We start from the raw sequence: 18,260 nt of genomic DNA, 5'->3' as shown, positions 1-18,260 counted from the left end.
TGCTGACAGACTGGCTGTATCCCAAAACCTTATTGGTAAGAGCCCTGTCTTGCCATTTGGTCTCTCTCTTAGGCTTGACAGTGGTTCCAAATCATCCTGAATTTTTGGCCCTGAATCCAGATCCCACTTCATTGAAACCTTTCTTGAAAATTGCTCCCTTAAATAATAGCGTTCAGCAATTGCATGTCAAATGAACTTGTAAAAGTAATTTTAAGGAATTAATTTTAACATATTACTTGAACAATTTCACACTTCATAGAAAAACTGTAAGCACAGTATAGTTTTCTCATATACTACTAAAAGAATTTCACCATGTGCTATTATTTTGATATATTTGTGTCATATTCTTTCTTGTGTGTGTACATGTCTGTGTATGTAAATAGGTATCCCATATAAAAATAGGCATCTGACTACTCAGTCACCCAAATTCTGAGGACAAAACTATACACATATATGTTCTTCCATATATAAATGTGATAGACAAATGTACATTTGTTTATATACATATATGGGGTATATACACAAGTATGTACATACATGTATATATGTAATACATGCATGTATGTAATATTGGTATACACATATACATATACAAATATACATGTACATGCACATATGCATATATGGTACATGTGTGTTATATATGTATGTATTGTGCATCTATGTACTATATAGACATACACTCACAACAAGAAAAAGAATGAAGTTGACTATTATACTTTCTTCTTGTCTAATTAAAAAATATTAGGCATGTAATTAGCTATGTAACCAATCTTTTTAGGAAGAAAAATTGGGTCATCCTGCTTAGTGACGAAATCAGGAAACCTCTTCGTTCTAAACTAAAGTCGGCTAATTAATGTAGAGAATATAATAAATTGAGAAAATCTCTATGAGATGTCTATACAGAATTGTTTCAGTTTCTTCAACTCATCAACATCTCTCCATTTTTTTTAAAAAGGGGATGGTTGGAAGAATTTTTCTGAATAATAGGAGACACAGGAGACATCTTATGTTTTTTGTTTATTCATTTATGTAGGATAATGTTCTTGTTATTAAAGATCATTTCTATTAAATATAGAAACATTTTTTGTGTAATGTACTTTTAACATTTACATATCTGGCATATATATCCAAACCTTAACTAATTTTGAACCTAAGAAATAAATTATGGTGGTCCTTTATAATTCTTTCAACACATTTTTGTTCCGGAAAAATTTATTGCAATGAAGCTTTGATGGTCTTATCTAGATTGCCTAAAATTATGCATTTGTATAATCATTCAATGTTTATACTTATAGGTTATTTATGAATACAAGGCAAAATAACAGAGATTGAATCATATTGATGAGCTGGTATTCAACAATTTAGGAAATAATCTTTAAGATTTTATTTAAATTTTAGTTTTCCATGTAATTTAAATCATTGTGTTTTCGTTACTTAAGTTTCTAGGAGAATATCCTATTTAGATTTTTTTTTATATCTTCTGTGAATAGATTATAAGCAGAAATTCAACTTTATGATTTCAGATATTTGCCAGCAGAAAAAAAAATCTCAAAATCAAGTATAACGCTTATTTTAAAATAAACTTTAGTCCAGACATAATTACAAATAAACTGTATATGAAGAAAATCACTTATTTTTCACCTATCTCCTATCTTCCTTTGAAGAAACCATATATTTGACATTACAAATAATATATTACAATTTCTTCTAGTAATTGACTAGACTGAGAATTTCAGCCTACCCTAATTATAGTGCACTAACTAAATTGAGTGTTAAACTTATAATAAAAATACTCCTATTTAAGTGGTGTGATCAGGAAAGAAAATGTAACTTGGTATCTATTAAGGCAATATCACTTCCTAGATACTCAAGTTGGGGGAAAGCATTTTGCATTCAATAATATAAAACAGTCCCCAGTGACTAAAGTATAGCTTGTCTGAAATTGGGTGTTAGAGTCAGTTCATGAGGATGGGTAGGATTACCTGATAGTTAGACACCTTTTGTTGATTAGTTTAAAGCTTTTGTATTGAATTGTTTGGCCAATAAAAAAAGCTTCAAATATATTTAGCATTTTACTATTACTTGATTTGTATTCATTAAATTGATTGTTATATTTAGAAAGTAAATAGGGGGCAATAAGGGAACAAGTTGATTTTGTTAAGGGAAAGATCATAATATTTTAGATTCCTTTTGAAATACATTACTGAGATATATTCTCATTTGAAATATAAAGTTTCTATCTGAGAAGCTATATCCCTGTCAAGAAGCTATATCCATACTTTTGTTTTTTTTACATAATTATTCTTCTAAATGCAATTAGAAATATTTTGTCAGAGTAAGGGAATCTTTATCAACCTGAGAACAAGCATTCTTGCAGTATCCTTGGCATTTATTTATTCTTCAATGTTATCTTATTGGAGAATCACATATATGGAAGACATTGTATTACATAATGGCAAAAACAATCAAAACTTCTGAATTCTGGGAACCTTATTTCTACAGTGAAATTATTAATTCAAGAGTCTTACAAATTAATTTAAAATAAAGGGTCTGATGGAGTGATAAAACATACCAACCTTCTCACACGCAGTGATGATCAGAAAACTAAAATAATCACTGAATCCTTTACTGCTAGAGTTTGAGCCAATTTATTTTTACCCATTGATTGTACATCCAAAAGGCAGACTTGATACTAAATCACATGGGTAGAAGAACTAGGAACAGGATCTCTATTTTGATTTAACACCTACAGCAGCAGGGATCTTATAGTTCTTCAGTGAACAACTTTCACCTTAAGGGATAATTGCAGTGCGGTTGGAAGCACTCCCTTCCTTGTCAGACAATGTGTTTCTGGACTTTTGCCAAAAAGCTCATGTTGCAGTCTCCTCCAGCTCTGCCAATGGATTTGTAAGCACTTAAAACCATGTAGTAGATTCTTTTAGTATCAAATATCTAAAGTAAAATCTATCACTAGCATCTGAAATTCACTCACTAAAGTAACCGGATAAATTAGAGGTAGCCAACAGTTATTCTTGGACATGCAATCCTGGAACAGGTTATTTTCTCTACTTGGTTTGAATTTCTCTTTAAAATAAGCTTTATTTTTAAAAAGCATATTTTATATCAAAATGGACATTTAATGTGTTTAGACATATGCACATACCTGTGAAACCATCGTTACACTTCAGTTAATAAACATATATATCACTGCCCTAAGTTTCTACCTGGATCCTGAGATGTGTGCGCTTTGATGTTAGGTGGGGCATGATTACATGTAACTGAAGTGATAGGAACTTAAACCTCTGAATCGCAAGGAGTTTTGTTAATTAATGCTATGTCAATAAAAATAATAGCAAATAAAAATGAAAGGAGGCAGTAATTTCATGTCTTTATATTCCCTTATATATTTATTATATGTTTATATCCAGATATCTTATTCTGATTCTTCTGTATTACATGCTGGCTTTGTTGTTTAAAATTCATTGTTTAATTTTATAAATAATAATGGAAATATAGAATACTTCCAAAAATTTTCTGAAGGGAATAAATTAATAACTAATTGAAAAAAATAGAAAACCTTTTGTTTTCACTTTAATATTTGTACTATATGGAAATTAAAACTTGCAATGAATATTTGCAACATAAACTAACGTGGGAAAAATAACAACACTCTGCTTAAAAACTATTTTTAAATTCAGAATATATGAGGACAAATTATTCCTGTTTGGATCAAACCAAACCAAAACAAATCCCTGAAATCTCACCACAGAGCTACCAGCAAGGGAGGGGGGTGGGGGACAAATACAGAGGGAAGGGATTACATGAGACTGGTGCAGGATATTGGTCCTTTGGCAGTGGGAGTAGTGCTTAGTGCGATAACACGCGTTTGAAAATGTGTGAACCTATACTGCAGAAATGCACTGTATTCTAAATCAACATTGCCACAATAAAAGCAATCTAATTAAAAAAATAAGTTGCTCCCCTTTGTAGATTGAAGATGTTTTAATTTACATGTATCAAGTAATAATAGGATAACTAGTTATTAACAGAACACTGTCTCTTTATTCTTTGTCCAGCGATTTTCTACTTTGTAACTCTATTGAAACCTAAAAAAAATGAATTATAATTCTATATTCTGCACTTTCCTGTTCATCGTCTTTCATTCCCTCACTGATTGTAGGCACTGATGACTTCTCAGGTAGTAATAGGAGAGAAAAAATAAACCATGTTGGCTTGTGATTCATCATTGCAGTGCATGCAAATTAAAATATCCTATCAAATTTGTATTGGCAATTGTTTTGTTATTATCATAAAATCAGAAAAAGTGTATCTATAGCTTTTTAACACTACTGAAATGCCAAAAGCATCAACATAAAAATGATAATTACGTATTCTAGCTATAAACTAACAGTATCTATTTAGAATTACAAGGCACAGAAAATATAAACATAAGTATCAAATTATTCAGTTCCTATAAATCTATTGCATTTTTTGCAAGCATCAAATCAATGTGTTTCTTCTTTCAAATCCACTAATTTATGGTAATCTGTAGTGCTAGCAGGCTCTCTGAATACCTTTGCATATTAAATATATTTGGATAATACAAGAACAAAGTTTTTTTTCATCATTAAAGTAAGGGCATTCTTTCTTTAATAATAAAAAGAAGACCCTTTTTTTCCCTAGTAAATACATTTTAAAATATTTTTTAAAGAAGATATCATTGTTCATGTGGGAAAATGACTTCAATATTTAAATGAAAGAAAACATACCACGATGAAAATTTCAGCTCTTCTAAGTCTCATCATGCAAAATTTTCCATGGTTTATATGGAGTATCATTTTCTCATTGTGCATGTGTACTGTTTTTTGTTTGTTTGTTTGTTTGTTTTTATTGTTGTTGTTTTGTTTTTACTTAATATGGTAGTCACATAAATTTCCAAAAGCCTTGATTCTCTGGGAGGAAAATGCCAAGGAATAGACCTTTGGCATTCCCTGGTTGTTATAATATATAGAATAATTCACTTTATAAGGTGTCCATGGTTTCCTGAACTGAACATGCTCAGGGTTTTAGGTGTTCAGATTGTTTTCTTTGTACACAAGATTTCAGCTTAGTTTTTGCTTAGTCGAAAGTAAAATCAGTGGGAATCCTGATTGTCCTGGTTGGGGGTGGGGTGGAGAAAGAATGTACTGAAAGTTGTTGCCTAGAATTAAAATACAGTGTCACAGGAGCAGATCTATGTTGTTATTTGGGATGAAAGATGATAGAAGAGTAAATGAATAGAGAGCTAGGAAGAGGAATTGATAGAAGAGAGATGATAGGTGGATAGATAAATGAACAGACAGTTAAATAGACACAAACTGATATTATATAGATAGAACTACAACCAGGACATTTTCTAAAATATTTTGAGCTCAGAAAATAAATATTCAATGTTTTACTTAAGAAATCTTTACTTAAATCATTTGATGTAAATGGTATTTTTCTTTAGAACCAAGCAACCCACTACCATTATCCCCAACATCAATTTACTGGAAGTATAATAGTTATCTTATAATCACAAAATAGTATAAAATCACAAGAGGATTATTTCTGCTAGATTATTATATTCCAAAGGAAAATCAATTAATAAAGAGCAAAATGAACACTAAACTAAGGCAGGCATTACAGTATATAAAGAAATATATGATTCAATCATAAATACGGAGCCTTAAAAATGCAGTTTAGTGTCAAAACATTAAAAAAAAGAAATACATTTCCACTAACCAGGCAGATTCTCAGCTTTCCCCACCCATCTAATTAAGCGATGAATAAAGACCTTCACAGAGACTGTATTTACACAAAGGTTCAGCTTCATTTTCTTTCCATGAAATCTTTCAACAAATATCAGGGATAATTGGTCACTAAGGACAAATAAGCTATGGTGATTATAATTTATAATGATTGAGCATAAATTATAAAAGGAGCAGTTTATTTCAAATTAAAAGTTAATTAAAAAGGTTAAATGACTAAATATCTCTTCTCATGGAAAGGCTTTTTTTTTTCATATTCAAGAAAGTAGTGTTTTTCGACCAGCAACAAGTTTCCATTTAGCTTTGGCAATTACTGAAAATTATTGCGTTTAAATTTTTGAAGCAAATTAATTTTTAGGAACAGTTTTCTGTATTTTGAGTGCTCTGGTTCAATTGCATCATTTAGTCCATAAAAATTCCTTATGTGGTACTTCTTGGTGATACAGATTGAAAGGATAGTAAGAGTCTAAGGTAGAATGTAAGGGTGGGAGTTGAAGTAGATGGAGAGAGGATGTGGTTAGAATCTGCAAATCAAGGAAACATGACTTTAAAGCTTCTATCAGGAAGTCTATAATCACTCACATACTTCTTTCAAAAGAATCAACATGGCTTGCCTTGTGTTTAAATGAAAGAGTACCAGACATGGTATCAGAATCAAAAGAGAAAAGACAGAAAAAGTTTATGGTAATCAAGGGACACTTCTTTTTCTTCCTTCCTTGTATGAGCCCTAGAAGATAAAGAAGGAAGATGTGTGTCCCAGGGACAAAAAATGTTCCCTCCCCTAACACTGAAGAAAAGACAGAAAGAATGAATAACAGACCATGCCCCCTACTCACACCAATTGCCATTGTTGGGGGAAACATATCATAGTTGATTGCATGTAAGATTAAAGCTTATAATTGGAATTAATTCTTTAGCTGGAATTAACTGATTTTTAATATAACAAAACACTGAGAAAATTATGGTATTTTCCTGAAATATTAGTAAGATTTTCTATCCAATAAGAAACAAACATACAGCATAGTAGAGGGTAAGTGTAGAGAAATAAAAGTATTTTTTTTTCTGTTTTTGTCTCTTGCCCAAAGCTCATAGTATTCAATAAATTATATAATTATCCTAAAATAAATTCAGTGAATGATTTTCTGTTCTACATCTACAAATATTAGAAGTGATTTGTGTACTTTCTTTGAACTAGGTTATAAAAATATTGTTTCTTCATACGTCATTTATGAAAGCCCTACATTGACCTCTCAAAGAACATTTAAATAAAAATCACCAGCCCACTGTCCCAATGCAGTAAGTTGCTGTATCATGTTTGATAACATTAAATCATCTATAGTCTGTTTCCATATCTGAAAAATTTAGGACATTAAGTATAAGGAATTTCTATCACTAGCATTTTACAATTCAAATTTTCTTTATCTAACGGATATTTAATGATGTTAGTGAAATAAAATCACTAGGTAATTATAAAACTAATGGTCATTGATTTTAAATATGGAATTTTATTCTTTTTTGTAAATATGGATAAGAAAATATAGGTGACTAGGAATTTGTGGCATTTCAAATTAAATCAGTAACTACTTTGGTTGATTCATACATGAATATTGCCTCTGTAGTATTAAAAAAAGAGATAGATATAAAGCATGCTTTCTTCCCTAAAACGAAAACATTTTAACCACCTAAATATAATTAAATATATTTCAATTATAAATATATACAAAGGAATAGAATAAGTCATACTATTAAGTAGCAAAATAGAATAAGTCATACTATTAAGTAGCAAAATAGAATGCATGTTAAAAAATAGACATAAGAATTTATATATAAAAGTGTTTTAATCTCATAAGCTTCAAAGACAATAAAGTATATGAGGATTTTGCTATAGATAAGTGATAATTTGGTATAGATAGAAATGAGTGAAATAAAATATTGCAAGAACAAAAGCATGAAGCCTGGAAACCAGAGACACATGTTAAGTAAATATATAAATGTATATTTCACAATTTAATAATAACTCGAATAGCATTAGTTACAGTCATGATGAAATACAAGTATCAGGTCTTACTCTACCACCATCAACAAGGGTACTAGACATGCTATACAAAACAACTGTTTCAGGCCTGGGAAAATGAATGTTTCAGTTTTGTGATCTATTGGATAAAGGACTCATGTAAGCTGCAGGTGTATTAACACTCAAATTTTCTACCTCAGATCCTGTTTTATACAACAGCACAAAAGGGCAATGGATTCCTAACAGAGATTAGCAAACTTACAGGCCCAGGAGAAATATACCAGAGTCTGGACATCTGGGGATGATTGAAATTTGTAAATCAGGATTCTGAAGAGGAGTGAGCAAACAGAAGAATACAAAAAATCGGCATAGAAATCTCCTTGTGTTTGGCCAAATACATAGCTATGTAGGGACAGAGTGAGACACTGTGTTATCTTGGAACAAAGGGCTCTAGAGGGCTGTGAACCAAATGGGCATTCTGCAGTTCTCCGTGTTGGAAAGACAAGGGATTTTAAACACCTAGTATTTAGAGATTTCAATAAAAGCTAACTGAAACAGCTGGTACTACAAAACTATTATGCCTTTGAAGTAAGCTAATCTTTCCTCTGAAAAAGAAATACACATATAGGCCATTATTTCATTACTAAATTATTTTAACAAAATTCTTGATTTTTTAAAAAATTCTGGGCCTCCCCTGGTGGTGCAGGCGGCTGAGCGCAGCGCTGTGAAGCTGTCTGCAGCCTCTGCAGTGCCGGTTTGATCCCTGCCTGCCGTCAAGAATTCCACATGGCGCAGCAGACCTCTCCTGTCTAGCCTGCTGCTCCCTTCAGCAGTGTATATCTGTCATTTGCCTGTTCTGCTTCCTGCTCTGTCTCTGGTGAATCCTCTCACCCTCCTGCGCCTCTGGCCTGTACCCCAGCTCTTGTATAAAAATAAATAAATCTTAAAAAAAACCCTCTATTAAAAATTACCCTTTCAAATTTTACCAATGCTTTAGATGTTGATTAATCTTTGTCTGTTTTGAAATACCTAGAGGATTGATATATGAATGTTGAAAATCCTTACTTTTTAAAATCATATACATTTAGTTGAAGATGAAATGTTGTTCAGAAAAAATAAACATGCTATTTGTCTTAAACCTTTTGTAACATGTATGCTTTACCAAAGCTATTGTAGTTACAAGATTATTTTTGTTATCTCTATTTACACTGTAGTAGCGATTAACAACACTCCTAATTAACTTTTGCTATGGTATACACTCAACTCCTTTTGCTTGGCTAAGAATTATCATTTCTGGAGGTCTAGAGTTTTCAAATATGCTAGGTTAAAAGACTTTCTGAGCTTTTCACTGAAACCAATGCTAATGTCAAGAGTTTTCCTTTTCTTTGAACTGACACCAATCTTTTAATATAATCTTAAGAAGGTTACTGAGAACAGACCTTCAAGGATAACTTCAGAGTCAGTGTGACATTGACATTTTTAAAGGAAAGCCTCGTTTAGCTTTGAGTGGAGGCATCCTGTTTTGCTATTTCTATTTTCTCAGCAGTTACACAGAACACTTTTAATTGAAAAAGGATCACAAATCGCAAAAAAAATGATTTGTATAATGGTTATTGTATATATTATCTGTATGGCTACCAGTACTGATTTTATTTTGTTCCTTGAGTCTATCCTCTTTCATGGTTCAAACACACATCTGCTTAGATGTTTATAAATGAAGAGAGATTGTATGTGTCTTAACAGTCTTGTAAAAAAATCTAATACCTCCAAGGAAGAGGTCAAATTCATTATTGTTGAAATCTATTAATGAATTTATGTTTTAAGTCTTTTCCTCTCCAACCTAGCAGTAATTTAGATTTCTTAATTTTCTGCTTTGGTTACATGAAAATAATTAATATGGGCACTCAGTGGTCTAAAAGGAAAGATATAAGTCACGGTGTTCGGAAAACATCATGATGAAATTTTAGAATCTAATGCCTCAAATCTTTCTCCTACAAATTTTATTATGTCTTAGTTTTTGCATTTTAAACCCATTAACAAAGCAAAAAAAAAAAATGGGGAGTGAATCTTTATTTGCTTCCAGTTTTTGTCTTTTTTTTTTTTTTTTACCAGTTAAACATTCAGCTATGAGTTTTATAGTCTTAGCACAGATAAAATATGCTCAATAGTTTACCTACTATCTTGTTTAATGTGAAAATTGTAAGGGGCACAAACAACACAGATCAAATTTGTTTACACAATATTGTACCTTTATCTGTACTTTGTAACATCTTCAAGAGAGACATATACTGAATTACATTGAAATATGCTTTCTAAAAAATCTCTTTTTTCAGCTTTAGAAGACATATTTTTGATTTACTTATGCAAGTAGTCATTTTGCACTTAACATTTCATTCAACATTTTTGAGGTACTGTGCCTTTAGAATTATTTTTTACCACTTTTTCCTTTTGGCAAATAATTCAGCTAGTCTATATACTAATCTATAACAGAATATATTTTACTTTGTTGTCAATGGAACAAATTTGCAGAATTTCTAATACCAGTATACCAGACTTTATATTAAAAAAAGTATATTTACCTTTATTAACTTCTAGATTTGTTAGGATATAATAATTATTACCAGATTTTATCTTAATCCTTAGTTTTGCAAAATCAGTGTGTGTTCTTATTAACGTAACTGGGCTTATATGGGTCAATAAAGCTTGAAACTTTATTGAAATTTGCTCCAAACATCCATCTTTTACCAGCCTTCAAAGCTAATATCATTAAGTTTAGCAAATTATAAATCAATGGTAATTTCTTCTATGCTTTAATATTCTTTCTCTAAAACGTTTTCTTAGAATAAGAAATAGCATAAAAATTAAGAAGTTTGGGCAAATTTGGAGTACTATCTAGCTGTGGAAATGTGCATTTAAAAATTCTTTCAACAGCAATTCTCTTTTCTCATCTTCTCAAGTTATAACTCTTCACTTTTTCTGTGAAGACACAATTCACATCAAGTAAAAATTGTTTTCTTGTGATAAAACTATGTATTGTTTTTGACAATCTTCATAGAATAAATGAATTCAGTTAGAATATGACATAATTACTTAGACTTGCATATGAATAAATTTGGTATATAATATGCCCTTAGGGAATTAAAGTTTTCTGCCAATATTAAATTTAAGTACCAAGAATGGATTGAAAAAAAAGTTAGAAATTTACTCTTTATCTTCTTTTTCTTTATTAGAATATCAGCATTTTTTTCCTAACCCATCTTTGTATAACATAAGTAAAAGAGAAAAAGAGTGAACACTTAAGCATTGTACAGAGTAATAATTTAAGGATACTGGAAGTGATTTATTAGATGTAGTTTTCAGAAAATTACTTAATCTTTCCTTGTGTCAAATTTACCACCTATGAAATCACAATAATAATAGAACTTCTATCAAACAGTTGACAGTGAATTTAGAGAAATGACCTCCATGAATTATTGAACATAGAGCTTGTCATATAGAAAACCTTCAGTCTGTAAACACCAATTATTCCACCTCTGATCTAGTACTATTAATTTTACATGCATTACTTTATTTACTCCTTACGACAAATCTCTGCTAGATAGATACACAAAGTAAAATTATATTATTATGACATAGGATCAGAAATTAAAAATAAGAAAAAGTTGACCCCAAAGCCTGTACTCTAAAAAAGTATATTTCATTAATGTTTAACGTGATAGACAATTAAGTGATTAAACAGATACAGAATTATAGAATTCCTCATAATGAAAAACTAAAATTCATTTGTACCAGAAATCAGAAAAATCACCTTTTGCAAAAATTAATGGAATGATTGGCTTAGGAACTAACAAATGCTAAACAGGGTCAGATATTAATGAGAAAATCACTCTTAGTACGAACACCACACATTTATTTAGTTTCCACAACATATTAAGTATGCAGCTAAGGAAAGCAAATTACAACTTACTGTGGAAAATGGAAATTTATAAAATATGAAGCTGCCAAATGAAGTTTTCCCATTCCAGGTTTCTGTTTTACAAGCCCAGAGCAATGTCAACATATATCAACTAATGGCCATTGAGAAGAACAGAATTAGAGATTTAATTTGGGATTATTTCTCTCTATATCAAAATCAATCACATGCCAAGTTACTTATACACTGATAAGTAGGATAATGGTGGATCCCACTTTCCAAAGTTTCTTCAAAAGGATCTCCCCTGGAGGGAGAAACACTAGGGCCAGAGTGATTATCTTGTAAGTTTTTAATGAAGCAGGGAAAAAAAAACAGCACCTGAGAAATATCACCCTAGTCTGGTAGATACTCCCCAATTAAGTAGGGGGAAAGAAAGTGGAGAAGATATAGGGGAAAAACAAAGTTTCCCTAAAGATTTCTCATTAAGAGGATTAGTGACATCTTAAGTCTGCCCTATGGAAATGTGAAAAGGGAGATGCAAATTTATAAATCCATCTCCGAATAATCTGATAAACTTTCAATAAGCTATTCAGGAAAGTGTTTTATATAGGGTAGCAGATGAAGGAAAGATCTTTGTAGACTGTGAAGGTGTAAATTGGCTTCCCAGTGTACACTGGAAATTGGCTTCAAATAATACACACATTGGGGCAAAAGGGGAGACTATCAAAGCAGAGATAAACCTAACATGTATGAAATGGAAAGAGTAGTGTTAACTTGGTTTAACGGCTACATTACTTTAGAAAAAGTTTGTATATGTGTGTATGTATATACACACATATATACATATATTTTTGAAATACACACACACCAATTTATTTATTTATTTATTTATTTATATAAAGTTAACCTGCCAAGAGTAGGGATATAAGGGAAAGTAGATACTAAAGTTATGAAAATTACATGTTTAACACAGTGCTACTTATAAAAATACAAATTTTATTTTGGACAAAATAAAATTGACATAACTATATATGTACATTTATGTATTTACAATTGATATATTCTAAAAGTATACACAAGACACTTAGAGATTCAGATTCTATCGCTTAAATCTTTTTAATCTTGAACAGTACCCCCATCCATTTTTTCATACCTCTAGCTTACTGTGTATCTAAATCCGGTTGTTCTTATAGAATTCCCTGCATTCTAAATTATCTTTTTGTGTTATTGTCTCATGTTTTTATTTAGCATGTTCCTCTACCCCTTACATGTTTTATAAATTATCACTAAAGTCCTACTCTTTCTCTTTTCATTTGTTTTTTGACAATAATAATCATTTATATGGTGCACTTAGGGATTATACCAGTTAGGATATGTAAAGAGACTGGTTCTCCTATAATTTATGAAGTCAGTTTTGAAACTGTTGCTGAAACCTGATTTCTGGTTGGCAATTTCCCCTTTTCCCTCTGATCAGAAAATAATCTAGGGGTGAATTTAAGCATGCTCTAAAGAGTGATTTTCTCATTAATATCTGACTCTTTTTAGCATTTGTTGTTAGTTCCTAAGCCAATCATTTCATTAATTTTTGCGAAAAGTGATTTTGCTGATTTGACTTTTCCTTTTGAAATCATTAGCTGATAATAATATGAAAAAAGAGACTTAGTCTAATGAGACTATATCCCATAAAAATTATAAGTATTAAAGTATGCCAGGTAAACAATTACAAACATTGAAGTATATTTGAGAGTTAAAAAATTATTTGGATGACTCAGATTAAAAATTACCTATTTCGTATTGTTAAGTATTTTTTTATTCATTAGCAAATTATCTAAGTTTAGTATGTGTCCTTTGTATAGTAACACTCATAGGTTTATATAATCACAAAAATTCAAACTTGACTTCATATTCTTCATACAAATAAGCATGTGTATATCTATAAATCAGGCAGAGTAAGTGTTGAAATAAGCTACATTCTGGAACAATCTAAGTAATACCACCTTAAATGATCAATCTTAAAATGCTATGGATTTTCAAATAAACTGTATCTTTAAATCCCACTGTGATTAATTTTCTCCAGGGAGCATATTTATTATTTTAGAAGCATCTGCTGAAAAGAATTAGAAAATAAAAAAATAACTTAGAAAAACATATTTTTTATCAAAATCATTTTGACAGTTTTAAGCTACCTACAGACTCAATTCACCTGAAATACAATGATATAACATATATGTCTACCATAATACAAGCAAATAATCAGCAGTGAAGTTTAGGAGACATATAAGAAAAGTAATTTTAGCATATTTTATTACATTATAATAATGACAAACTTTGAAGCTTTCAAAGATACCAATATTTACTGGAGCACTGTTAAAAGATGGAAAGTCAGCTTGAAAAGTTTTCTGCTGTCAAAAACATAACCATTTGAATTCATTAATAAACATAATTGTAATGAATTCAGACCTACCAAATACATTTAAATCTATCAATTGACATTAATATTAAAATGTTAAAATTTAAAGTCATTTCACTACCTTCAAATATAAAAATAAATAAAACACAAAAAGAAATCAAATACTAACTTTTTTTTATGACATGTACCACTGGATAATCAAAGGATAGAGGAGGATGAGTGATTATCTATGAAATTACTCCACAAGTAAAGAAAATTATGATAGAGTTAGATTATCAATTATCAACCCCAACAAATTAATGGCTCTAACAATGAACATTAATGACTACTAATAGCACAACAAAGGAATATTTACCTTTATCACTCCTCATAAAAGAATATAACATTATCCATAATCTGGATAAAAATGAATGACGACTGAGTCTAATCTAACCTATCATTCCACATCCAAAAGACAGAGAAACATGCTGAAATACGATGTGACTATGGAACCAACAAAACCCAGACTGTGGGCTCTCAGGTCTACAGGTCAAAGGCAAATAGCATTTAAACATATGAATTGCAAGTAATAAATCAAAAGATGGAGGGGGAACCTGTAAAATAAAATATATCTGAAGAATAATAACTGAAAACTCAAGTGTCTGTGTTCACATGTTCAGATAGTAAAATTATAAAGGAATGTAAGAATCAAGACTAATCTGGACAGGATGGTGTTTAATTGTATAGGAAGGGAAAGATTGGACTTTGAAACAGTACATAGGGTCTTCAAGGGTGGCAGGCAAAGTTTTATATCTGGAAATAATATTCCTGAGAATATTGTTCACTTCATAAAGACCCTTTAATCAGTATTTTGCTTTCCTTTATGCATATTTCATTAATAAAAAAAGGTTCATGCCAAAAAACCAATTGTCACCTCCTTGACTATTATCATTTCATCAATTTATTCAAATTAGACTTATTCAAAAGATATATTTTTATACTTTCACCCAATTTTAAAGTCAGATATTTTGTCACTCTAATTACTTGAGTTTCATTGGGAATGTTTTATTAAAAATCTTTACTTGCACTATTAATTTTAAAACACACTTTTTATTCTTAACTATTAATTAAACAATTTTCTATAATTTAGTATCATGTCTAGGTACACTTTTTATGCATTGACTGAGTATTAAAATAATCTCCATAAATGCCATTCTAGAGAGAACTATGGTTTAGGACTACCTGTTATCCTTAATTCCTTTTTTGAAATATATTCTGCCTGTCCATATGCAAGCTCCATTTAAACACGGTGGGCAGCTGCCTCTGTCCCTGAGCTTGAGACATTTAGTCCACCTGTATTCAAGCCAAGAACCAAATCTTCTAATTCATTGTTTTTGTTAGTGAAACACCAGATGACACAGTATTAATAAATTTTATATAGAAATAGCCCCCGGCCACAGTGGTTGTATCAGGAATAGACATACTACCCATTTGGAAGCAAAGCAAAGTATATGATAATATACTAAAATAGAAGCTTTCTTGCTTTTCTAGCCTGACACACAAGAGGATTTAGGACTGGGAGGGCAGCTATTTTGCCTTTATTTGATGTTGGAGAAAGGCCAATATGTACAGAAATATGAGAGATAAAAAGAAGTAGGTCTCACTTTTTGATGGCAGTGTTGACACTTGGATTATGACAAAACTGACAACAATCTTTGACTTTTCAATTAAATATATGATAATTCCCTATTCTGCATAAAACAATTTGAACTGAATTTTATAACAATCACACTATTTTGTTTGCCATGTTACATTCAAATAACAGCATGTCCAAATAGCATAATTGTTTGTTATGACAGTTATCCTAGAATGTGTTTGAACATATCAGGGACAATTGATAAAAATGTTTACAAGAAATATTTTGTCAAACACAGTGGTAGATAAATAAAATTTGACAAGAATATTGCTACATTTAGAATGCTACAGCTGTGTTCATTTATTTGAAAAGGATTCAATAATCTCTACTATATGAATTACATAGCTCTGTGTGAAATAAGGGGATTCATATGGACCAATCTAGTCTAAGGGATATAACAGAGATAAAGTTGAAAAAGAGAAGATACTTGTCTTAATGAATTTTATGGTTTCTCTCTCACATACACACATACACACATGTTCTGTGTAAACATAAGTGTACATTTTTATTTGCCTACTTCCTTCATTCCACAACCTCACCTCTTCATTTCCTTCTATTACTCTGATTCTACCCTAAAATCCACTCTCTATGTTCTATGTGAGTATGACACCCTGTATCTTTCCTTCAATTCCCTAGAAGCAGAGATTGAGATGAAAACTCTTATTCAAATGCTTAAAAGGAAATTCTCAATGGAAGGGAAATCAATGATTTATTTCACTTGGTGACTAATTGCCCTGCAACACCTTGAGATGTTGCACCATGCACAATTTGCAGCAAGACCCATTCCTCTTTGAAAACGAGGGGGAAGAAATTTGCATCCCCTGTGTCACTCAGCCACTGGCTGAGGAAGTTTGCTTTCAGCAGCAGGGTTGGGTGTAACTTCCAGGTGGTAAATATTTCACAAGGCACAAAGGACAATTCACTAGATAAAGGAACACCTGAGAGTTGATATCAGTCAATCTCCTGCAGCGAATAGGAATGGATATTGTGATCAAAGTAGATCTAGCAGGGTATTCTCAGTGTCTATTTCTCCTGGTTCATCCAGGTTAGGATGGTTGTAGGCACTTTTTTGCTCCCTGCCTTGGCCATCTATCCAAGACTGTTATGCTAGAGAAAGCTGAGTACTGCTCACTCGTTGCTTACACAGCACTTTAACTATGCCTCATGATCACTTATCACAATAAAACACAATAACTTGTTTACAAAGTGTCTTCCCAGTCTAAAAATTAATAAAAAAATAGTAATTAAATCTGATTAATCTTTATTTCCCCAGTGCCCAACACAGTGATGTAATCATGTATTGTGATTGCTTGCATATGTGTTTATGTTTAATTATTTGAAGGAGCTGACAAATGACAAACACAAAGCCAATATTTTTGATACATAGGCCAGTTGAGATAGAATAGTGCTTTAGAGCTGAGTCTGTCTGAGAAGTAAAGCATTGTCCAGACATGTAACCGGAAGTTCTTTTAACTCTCCAAGTGTCAATACAGCTGTAGACCTGTTTTCAGTACTAATTGAGATGGTGTATATAAAGACATATTAACCATAGTGAGTAGTAAATAATGTTGAACAGATAATAGGTATTACTTAACTTCTATTAAGGATTTTACTGACACTGTAATGATTACAAAAAAGATGCTAAAATTTAATGGCATAGGTATTTTTAAAGAGTCATAAAAGAAGGGTAGAGAATGTTAAGACCATAATTTGATATTTTCAATATCAGTAATTATTAGGTATTCATTTTTATTTCACATGACAGAATGCACCAAAGATGACACTGCTTCTTCTGCAGCTACTGGTGGCATTCAAATCTAGCTAGTAATCATCTATCTTTCTATCCTCTCATTGCTGAGGCTAGAATTAATCTTGGCTGAGGTCAATATAATACATTAATGCCTTCATGTTATTGGTCCCCAAAGGAGAACTTCCTGTTTTAATCTCAAATGGCTCTATCAATTTGAAAAGATATCTAAGAGTGATAGAAATCATGAAAGAGAGAGTATGTTGCATAATGAAGACCTAACTCCTGCAGCTTTCTTAATTAATTCAATTTATTTAATCAATTATCCCACAAGATTGTGCTCACTATAGAAATGATTCACTCTGCCAGAGGATTAGCAAAGAACATAAGATTGTTCCTGAGATGTTTTTTTGATTGTTGTGATAACCAGAAACTGTAGTTTTAATAAATAAAACCCACATCTTAAATTATACCAAGAGTATTTTAAGCTATCAATTATTAAAATGCTTCTCTTTCTTCTGAAATCTTTACTAAAAAACATCATTAGAAACTTAACATCTAATTTCAGATAAAAGGATTCTATTTCACTATGTCTTTTATACCTGTTTTTATATAGTCTATTCTTTCTAAAGCTTTGCATTAATAAAAATTTCAAAATATGTGGATTAAAGGTAATAAACAAAGAGACCATTAGGCTAAGGTGGCTCCC

The sequence above is a fragment of the Talpa occidentalis genome, unplaced genomic scaffold (genome assembly GCF_014898055.3).
Source record: "Talpa occidentalis isolate TD23 unplaced genomic scaffold, MPIMG_talOcc4v2.1 talOcc4.5, whole genome shotgun sequence".
NCBI classification, from domain to species: Eukaryota; Metazoa; Chordata; class Mammalia; order Eulipotyphla; family Talpidae; genus Talpa; species Talpa occidentalis.
Note: the sequence above shows the minus strand (reverse complement) of the source record.